The 10,578-nt window shown below is 44.1% G+C and overlaps 1 pseudogene; it reads left to right on the top strand.

The window, feature by feature from the left end:
* Window positions 1-6,369: 6,369 nt before the first annotated feature.
* Window positions 6,370-6,489, top strand: LOC134939046 (5S ribosomal RNA; annotated as a pseudogene).
* Window positions 6,490-10,578: the final 4,089 nt, after the last annotated feature.

The raw sequence follows: 10,578 nt of genomic DNA, 5'->3' as shown, positions 1-10,578 counted from the left end.
CTTAGTCCTCCAGAAACTCAGAGACTGTTAGGATCTCCTGCTCTGTGCTGCCACGTCGCCATGGCAACCGGGAGGCAAGTGTTAGCGAAGTAACCTGAGCGCAGCTGATACTCAGGTCCGGGTTTTTACTGTGCAGTGGTTTCAGGCTCTGTGCACGGCAGGGAATCCGGCGCTGGTTTTGTGCTCACAGTCTGTGAGGTCTGAGTGGGGCGTGGACAGCACCTGCTATATAAACCATCCTCTCAGGCTAGGCAAATGCTGCTGAATCTTTGTTTGTTAGTCAGTTCCAGAGAGTTAGCTAGTACTGTGTGACCTTGAATTTACTTGTTGCTTACTGCAGATAGGCCTTGGGATTCGGTACTTCATTCTGCCAATCCGGACCTAGCTGTAAGACTGGAGTCAGTTGTTTAACCTGCTCGGGTTCTTTTGCTATTCTGTGAACCCAGCAGGTTTGCGGCTGTACTCTCAGACCTGCTTGCTTAATCCTCCCTCACTGTGCAGGGCGTCCAGGTGTCAGTTTATTGGCAGTAAGCTGAACCTGTGCCCTGCAAGTGGGGGTTAGGATTGTGGATACTCTCCTTGTGTCTGTATTTCTATCTCTGACCAAGGAGTTTATTCCCACACCCGTTGGTAACCCTTTGGGGTTTTTCCTGTTGCTCTTAGCAACATCATTTCGGGTGCTCCACATGTTAAATCACTACATCTCGCTTCATTGTCCGCTCTATTCCATCTGAGCATTCCTGACACTAGGGAGACACCCAGTTCCTGAGCCTTTGGGCTTCTCCGTTCACTTTGTGTTTATTAGTTATTCCATCACCTCCTGTGTATGTTATGTTATACTGTCTGTGAGTTCATTTGCTTCGCATCCCTCTCTGTTCATACACCGGTATACTCCTGTTAGCACTGGTGTGCGTAACATATTCAGCAGCCATACTCCTGTTGAAATTTTGTGGGAATATGGAGCATACCCCTCAAAATATTTTGCAACAGGTGGTCGATCAGGTGCAGGTCCTGACTCGACAATTTAATGAGATGTCCATTAAAATTAACAACCCGCAGACCGCTAGCGGAGCTCCCGCAGCAGCAGCGGCAAATTCAGGGGTTAAGGGGCCGAAAGTAAATCTCCCGGATCGTTTTTCTGGAGATCGCTCGCAGTTCTTTTGTTTCAAGGAGAGCTGTAAGCTATATTTCAGGCTTAGGCCCCAGTCTTCTGGGTCGGAGATTCAGCGGGTGGGCATGGTGATTTCCTTGCTACAAGGAGACCCACAGGTCTGGGTATATGGGTTGCAGCCTGACTGTCCATCGCTTAAAAGTGTTGATGCTTTTTTTTTACGGCACTGGGCATTTTGTATGATGACCCTGACAAGATGGCTTCAGCCGAGGCTCAGATTACGGTCCTTAAGCAAGGGCGACGGCCAGCTGAGGTTTATAGTACGGAGTTTCGGAGGTTGGCTCATGATACCCAGTGGAATGACTCAGCCCTGAGAAACCAGTACCAAAGGGGCCTTTCTGACCAGATAAAGGACCAACTGGTACAATATCCCTCGCCTGATAGCTTAGATCAGCTCATGCAGTTAACCATCCGGGTGGATAGACGGCTGAGAGAGCGTAGGCTTGAAAGGGAGACTGCAGTTTCCTTTTTTCCTAAGGGAACCTCAGACTCTGAGGAATATTCCGAGGAGCCTATGCAGATTGGGGCTACCCGCCTCTCCTCGCGTGAGAAGACGCGGAGGAGACAGCAGGGTTTGTGTTTGTACTGTGGGAATAAAGGTCATGTTGTAGTATCATGCCCAGAAAAGCCGGAAAACTTCAGGGCCTGAGGGTGATGGGAAATATCCTGTCAGGCCAGAAGTCAGAATTTCTCAAAAAGACTTTTCTCATTCCGGTGACTTTGGAGATCCTCGGCCAAACTGTCAAGACTGAGGCCTATGTTGACAGTGGAGCCGATGGGATTTTCATGGACCGTCAATTCGCCCCGGAACACTCTGTTCCCTCAGTACCTTTGGCATCAGAGATTGAGATCTGTGGGTTAAACGGGGAACCATTGTCCCAGGGTAAAATTACCTCCTGCACCAGCCAAATTCCTTTGTTTATTGGAGCCACACACTCTGAAAAATTGTCTTTCTATGTGACAGTCTGTTCTTTTGCCCCATTGGTTTTGGGGTTACCCTGGTTAAGGGCCCATAACCCTCAATTTGACTGGGTCTCTGGGGAGATTCTTAGTTGGGGTAGTGATTGTTTCAGGAGTTGCTTGAGCCTTCCAGTCAGGCTCTCGCAGCTAAGTTTGCCAGGAATGCCAGGATGTTATGCAGATTTTGCGGATGTGTTCTCCAAAAAAGTTGCGGAGGTACTACCTCCCCATCGCCCCTATGACTGTGCCATTGATTTGTTGCCGGATGCTAAGCTTCCCAAGAGCAGGTTGTACTCCCTGTCACGTCCTGAGACTCAGGCTATGGCAAAGTACATTCAGGAGAACTTGGCTAAGGGATTTATCAGACCCTCACAGTCCCCAGTTGGGTCGGGGTTCTTCTTCGTAGGTAAAAAGGACGGTTCGTTGCGACCCTGCATCGACTTCAGGGAATTGAACCGTATCACGATTAAAAACTTGTACCCACTGCCTCTCATTTAGGTTTTGTTTGACCAGCTTCGTACTGCCACCATTTTTTCTAAGATTGACCTACGCGGTGCCTACAATCTAATCCGAATAAGAGAGGGGGATGAATGGAAGACTGCCTTTAATACCAACTCAGGGCATTATGAATATTTGGTGATGCCTTTTGGGCTCTCTAATGCCCCGGCAGTCTTCCAGGAATTCATGAACGATGTGCTCAGGGAATATTTGGATAGATTCTTAGTTGTTTATCTAGATGACATCCTAATCTTCTCCCATTCCCTGGAGGAACATCGGAAGCATGTACGCTTAGTCCTCCAGAAACTCAGAGACTGTTAGGATCTCCTGCTCTGTGCTGCCACGTCGCCATGGCAACCGGGAGGCAAGTGTTAGCGAAGTAACCTGAGCGCAGCTGATACTCAGGTCCGGGTTTTTACTGTGCAGTGGTTACAGGCTCTGTGCACAGCAGGGAATCCGGCGCTGGTTTTGTGCTCACAGTCTGTGTGGTCTGAGTGGGGCGTGGACAGCACCTGCTATATAAACCATCCTCTCAGGCTAGGCAAATGCTGCTGAATCTTTGTTTGTTAGTCAGTTCCAGAGAGTTAGCTAGTACTGTGTGACCTTGAATTTACTTGTTGCTTACTGCAGATAGGCCTTGGGATTCGGTACTTCATTCTGCCAATCCGGACCTAGCTGTAAGACTGGAGTCAGTTGTTTAACCTGCTCGGGTTCTTTTGCTATTCTGTGAACCCAGCAGGTTTGCGGCTGTACTCTCAGACCTGCTTGCTTAATCCTCCCCCACTGTGCAGGGCGTCCAGGTGTCAGTTTAGTGGCAGTAAGCTAAACCTGTGCCCTGCAAGTGGGGGTTAGGATTGTGGATACTCTCCTTGTGTCTGTATTTCTATCTCTGACCAAGGAGTTTATTCCCACACCCGTTGGTAACCCTTTGGGGTTTTTCCTGTTGCTCTTAGCAACATCATTTCGGGTGCTCCACATGTTAAATCACTACATCTCGCTTCATTGTCCGCTCTATTCCATCTGAGCATTCCTGACACTAGGGAGACACCCAGTTCCTGAGCCTTTGGGCTTCTCCGTTCACTTTGTGTTTATTAGTTATTCCATCACCTCCTGTGTATGTTATGTTATACTGTCTGTGAGTTCGTTTGCTTCGCATCCCTCTCTGTTCATACACCGGTATACTCCTGTTAGCACTGGTGTGCGTAACATATTCAGCAGCCATACTCCTGTTGAAATTTTGTGGGAATATGGAGCATACCCCTCAAAATATTTTGCAACAGGTGGTCGATCAGGTGCAGGTCCTGACTCGACAATTTAATGAGATGTCCATTAAAATTAACACCCCGCAGACCGCTAGCGGAGCTCACGCAGCAGCGGCAAGTTCAGGGGTTAAGGAGCCGAAAGTAAATCTCCCGGATCGTTTTTCTGGAGATCGCTCGCAGTTCTTTTGTTTCAAGGAGAGCTGTAACCTATATTTCAGGCTTAGGCCCCAGTCTTCTGGGTCGGAGATTCAGCGGGTGGGCATGGTGATTTCCTTGCTACAAGGAGACCCACAGGTCTGGGCATATGGGTTGCAGCCTGACTGTCCATCGCTTAAAAGTGTTGATGCTTTTTTTACGGCACTGGGCATTTTGTATGATGACCCTGACAAGATGGCTTCAGCCGAGGCTCAGATTACGGTCCTTAAGCAAGGGCGACGGCCAGCTGAGGTTTATAGTACGGAGTTTCGGAGGTTGGCTCATGATACCCAGTGGAATGACCCAGCCCTGAGAAATCAGTACCGAAGGGGCCTTTCTGACCAGATAAAGGACCAACTGGTACAATATCCCTCGCCTGACAGTTTAGATCAGCTCATGCAATTATCCATCCGGGTGGATAGACGGCTGAGAGAGCGTAGGCTTGAAAGGGAGACTGCAGTTTCCTTTTTTTCCTAAGGGAACCTCAGACTCTGAGGAATATTCCGAGGAGCCTATGCAGATTGGGGCTACCCGCCTCTCCTCACGTGAGAAGAAATGGTTTGATTATGTAACAGTGTTAGTATCAATCTAACAAATAATCTCCCTAATGCCTATATATCAAGCAATATGGGCTACATGGACCATGCACTGCACTGTGCAAAGAACTATTATCATGGTGTAAATAATGATTGAATGTATATTTTCCTATAAACACAACATATTTCTCAATTCATCTTAATTCAGTAATTAAGCACTCTAATTGTTATTTATTATAATCCCCTTAGTGCTTAATATTAATTTTAATTTTCAATATATAATAAAAAATTTTTCCCTATCTTACTCTTGTCAATGCTTTCCCTATACACTTTAGTTAACTTATAACTTAATTACTATATAAAGAGAAAGAAACGAAGCCCACTCATAATTGATTCATTGATAAAAACTGTGGCAATGCCTGAATAATACGAGAGGGACTAAGAGTGGACCAATCAGATCAATGACTGTTTTTACTCAGGTCCTTCATTGGCTATCAACAAGAGTCAATCACTCAGTACAGCCAATTAGTTTACGTAGCTCCCTATATCAAGGTAGCCATAGCTACGAGAAAATCACCCTGTGAACAAGCTTATGCGAAACGTACGTCAGGAGACGCGCCGATCACGTGGTGCGCACACGTGATCGGGTGAACGGGCTGCTTGCTGTAACCCGCTCGGCTGAGCGGCGAGAACGGAGGCGGACAAGTCATCACCCCAGCTAGATCTATACCAGACAACCAGGTGACAAGGGTATCATACCAGTACGATACATGGTTCTTATCTAATAAGTCACACACACCACCCGAAATCGGGAGGTGGTCATATGCTGACGGGTGTCATAAATACTTTATAGCATACTTAACATACAGACATACATACTGAGAGGGATAAACCCACATGTCTTCACTTTGTATGCCTAGATAACTGACCATAAATGTGTCTAATTACTGAGTGTCTATAGAGATCAGTGACACAGACACAAGTTTGACACAATTATTTTGTATAACTAAAACATCATATTAGTCAACAATAGAATGGACCTGTGAGTTGCCACTCACAAGAACGGCCACTCTAATTGCCGTGATTTGTAATAGATGTATTTGATCATGAATGGCCAGTTTGAATGTCGTTACTGATAAACAAAGTATTTGACCACATTATCAGATGGAGGTATTTAGACTGTCTGCAAAAGTGTATCTTTCTGTGTGATACAATCAGAAACAGATGCAGGTGTTATTTGAATCTGTGCAGCACTTGGTGACAGAAAATTGGCTGCTCTTAACGTTTAATGAGAGTTATATGTCATAGTATATTGATACACTATAGACTCACGGCCTTAACTAAAACTGTCAATCCTTAGCACATTTTCTCAGAGTGTGTCGTCTGTTGTGGACCTACCAAAGTATAGGTTCTGCAAGGCATTGCAACAGAATCTTACAAGTAGGCACAGCACCCAGACTGCTCTGATCTTCTTTCTTCAGACCTTATGCTTGTGTCTCACTCTCTCATTCTCCACCCTATGCCTAATGGTATGATGGATGAAAAGCAGAGGTGAGAAACGGTGACAGCAAATTGGTCTTATCTGTTATAACACTACCTGCCCCAAACACACAGAAAGTACCACCAAAATTTTTTTTGGCTTGCTCCGAATACTGAATTATTGAGTCCTCCTTCATATATGAGGAACATCATTTACCAATATCCTATTAAGACAAGCCCAATAGGTGGAGGGATGTCATAAGGACTATCTTGCGGCCATACTCCTTTGGATAAGCCCAAATCCTTCCGAACTTGGAAGCCAAGCATTGGAAGGCCGGACCAGTACCAGGATAGGAGACTACCTGGGAACATCTTGGTGCTGCAAGATAATCTGTCCATATAGACACATACCAACCCTCGAGGGCACTTAATTGTGATCACCCACAAAGAATGGGGAAAAGCTTTTTTGGAATCGGAATGAACCAATGATTTAATTCCCTGCGTCTACCACTTTTTCCCATGTGATACATGCAGACTGAATGAGGGTTCATATATAAAGTTTTCCCAGTCATTAATGGTAGAAGGGAGGACCCTTCTTTAGCACATAATTAATATACAGCAAACATCAGTTCACTACTATTAATTACTTATCCAGTATTTAACAATAGGATAAGTTTATATTCCATATAAATTCGCATAGCTATTATTCATTCTCAGAAGGAACTTCGCTAACTCTAAAAAACACGGAATTTAATTTGATTTATTCAAATCTTTTCAGTGTACTGAGGTACAATATATCTATCTTCCTGAGTAAGAGTGCTTCCCAAACAGAGTCATCTGTTTCTTCTCTTGGTATTAATGTATAATATTCAGGCTCTAGGGGAGCACCGCCAACAGTAAACCCACAGCACATAAAATAGGCAACTTTGTTTTGCTAACATGTGTGGGATACTTTAAATACAGGACTTTCCTGCATATTAGTAAGTTGGCTTCTTTTGGGAGATAACTATCTTATTACTTCATTATTCATTTATTACAACCGGTGCGGTCTCCTCATTAAGTTCACGTACGCTAACTCAATAACTGGTTATCCAGCTTTCTAGGACGCCAGCACGGTTGTAGTAGTAATTGGGATACACAGACTTCCTCTCTTGGCAGTTCTGGCTTTCCCTCAAACAATTCCGTACTCTTTTCATCTTAAATTTTTCAGGAGTTCCTTACTGATCTCAATAATGAGCTTTAACTTAAAACAGGAGTTACTTTCAAGACGTAAAAATAGGGACGATTTGGAGGACATATTTCCCAGCGACTGGGTGGATAATGAACCACATATCAGCTGGGAGGAAGATTTTCAAAAACTAAATCAATTGTTACGCAAACAAATAAGAACGAATTGGGACCTAACAACATTGGAAAACTATATCAAAAACAAAATATCCCCAAGAGGTCTTAGGCCTAGAATTCTCCCAACTTTCGATCTCGCTAGTGAGAACTTGAAGAAAGAGTGGGAACAGACCTTGTTAAAATGCTCGGCAGACCTTATGAACATTCTGACCAAACATGATCATTTAGTATTGGAAGAGTGTGAACGAGAATTAGAGGATTTGGGTAAGAAACTCGAAACATGGGAGAAAGATTCCCAATTTCAAAGGTGTTTTGAGCAAAATAAACAAGAATTATTGGCATATGAACAAACCATTATCGATCGAAAAAAGAATAAATTTGCAAGGGACAAACGAGACTTTGCCTCCGGGAAGATTTTTAGGTGGCAAAGAACCACCTCGAAGAGAGATCCATCAAGGTACACGGAACAATATTCTTCATCGGAGGCAGAAACCTCAGGGGCAGAAGATACTGTGGACTCTGATAGAACCACTTACAACAGAGGGGAGATCACAAACAGTCAACAGACGGCCTCTTTTTTAGGGGACCCCCAAGGGGGAAAAGCGAGGAGAGGACAGGGAGGAGGAAGACGAGGAGGGGGAACAAGAGGAAGAGGAAGAGGACAACAGCAACAATGGAACTCTTCCCCCCCCGTGACTCGCAACACTCGGAGACGCTAACTCCCAATGTATCAGGACACATGCAACATGAAACAGAACATGAGAATCAACTCAAAATTATAAACCTCTCAGAACATTCTATCACAGAAACGCAGAAACTCATCCTTAGTAAGGGTCTGACCTTTTCCCCTACAGGCCACTTCAACAGATTTAGATGGGAAAAAGACCTAAAACTATTCGGAAGAAAACTTTTACTGACAAAAATGTTTTCCACCAATGAAGGACTGCACATGACCCCACTGTCACGAAATGGCACACAAGAGGAAAGTGCAACCTTGACATTACAGGAACAAGTGGCACTAACTACTCTACAAGAACTACAAGAAGAACAATGCCTAGAAGATGGGGAAGATACGGAGCCATCAGGGAGACCTATATGCAAGAAAAAGTCCACGTATTTTCCGCCTGAACATCTTTGTCCAGAAGTCCAAGTATTTATGAGATTAGTAGCAAAAGAATTTGATATCATTCACACCAATAGACATAGCGGATATTCCAATATTACTCTTCAGGAGAAAAAGGCACTACAAGATATCCAGGACTGGCACGATGTTGAAATAAAGCCTTCTGACAAAGGGGGCAACATCGTAATTTGGCCCAAAATACAATATATACAGGAGGCGCAACGACAATTGGAAACCACAGACTGCTATCGCAGACTGTTACTCAGTCCACTAGACAATTATAAAATACTATATCATAAAATAGTGGATCAAGCATTTAACAACGGCACAATCACAAAGCAAGAATCTCAATATCTACAAGTTCCCAACCCGAGAATCCCTACTTTCTACATGCTACCGAAAGTTCACAAGAACATCCACACACCCCCAGGCAGACCAATTGTTTCGGGCATTGGAGGGTTAACTGAACAAGCCAGCATCTTTTTGGACCTACATTTGAGGAAATATGTCTTAGACCTTCCCTCATACATCCAAGATACAGCGGACATACTTAGAAAATTACATGATGTACGACTTGAAGACAACCAATATTTAGTATCATTAGATGTCGAAGCACTGTACACTTCAATCAGTCATAAACATGGAATTGCAGCGGTTGAACACTTCTTACAAAACAGAAGTGGCGATGAGTTTCACATATTTTTGATCAAACTGCTACATTTTGTATTACATCACAACTTCTTTGTCTTTAACGACAAATTCTTTTTGCAGACGAGAGGAACTGCAATGGGGGCGGCCTGTGCACCTACTTATGCGAATATCTTTCTCGGGTGGTGGGAGAAGGAGATAGTCTTCAAAACAGAGAATGACAAATACACATCAAACGTTGTAATGTGGGCAAGATACATCGATGATGTATTCATGATATGGGAAGGCGATTTACAATTGCTACATGATTTCATCAAACTGCTCAATAACAATACAATCAATATCCGTCTTACCCACAATATCAGTCAACTACAAATACCATTCCTGGACCTCATGATTTTCAAAAATCAAGAAGGGATGATCGCCACCAGCCTATATAGGAAGCAAACGGCAACAAACACCCTCCTTCATCAGACAAGCTCCCACTTCCCCCCAACAGTTGAAAATATACCCAAAGGAGAGTTCCTGCGCCTTCGCAGGAACTGCTCAGATGATCAACAATTCAAAAAGCAAAGCTCAGACCTAACCGCCAGGTTACGGGAGAGAGGATACAGCAATACCAGTATTAAAAAGGCCATGAGATCAACAACAAAAATCGAAAGACAGGATATTATCTTTAGGCAAAAAGCAAAGAAGAAAGACACCACAATACGGTTTGTAGGTGACTTTTGCCAAGAATGGAAGAATATCAAACAAGCCATACAAAAGCATTGGCATGTCCTCCGAACTGACCCAGTGTTATTCGACAATTTGGGTCCCCATGTATCAATGAGCTGGCGGAGGTCTAAAAACCTCAAGGATCAATTGGTTAAAAGCCACTTTCAAAAATTACCGGACAAAAAGAAGCAAACCGTAGGCACATATCCATGCGGCAGCTGTAAAGCATGCAAATTCATACAGATGACTACTGAAGTGGAAGACAAATATGGCAAAACTTGGAAGATTCAGGACTACATCAATTGCCGCACAGAAGGAGTCATCTACTGCATCCAATGCCTGTGCAATAAAAGATATGTGGGCATGACCACTAGACCTCTTAAACAACGCATACTCGAACACGTTGGCACAATAAGAAATGCAATGGCGGATAAAGCAAAGATGAAGCAGCTTACCACAGTCGCCCGTCATTTTTACATGTGTCACAACAACAAATGGGAGGAACTGCGAGCATTTGGCCTGGAGAGAGTAAGGTTGGGAATACGTGGGGGCAACATCAACGACTGCCTGCTAAGAAAGGAAAGTGAATGGATTTTTAAATTAGGGACACTACAACCACAAGGGATGAATGAAAATATCAATTTT

Source organism: Pseudophryne corroboree, chromosome 1 (assembly GCF_028390025.1).
Source record: "Pseudophryne corroboree isolate aPseCor3 chromosome 1, aPseCor3.hap2, whole genome shotgun sequence".
Lineage (NCBI taxonomy): Eukaryota > Metazoa > Chordata > Amphibia > Anura > Myobatrachidae > Pseudophryne > Pseudophryne corroboree.
The sequence above is the reverse complement of the archived record's forward strand: the minus strand, read 5'-3'. Positions and strand labels throughout refer to the sequence as shown.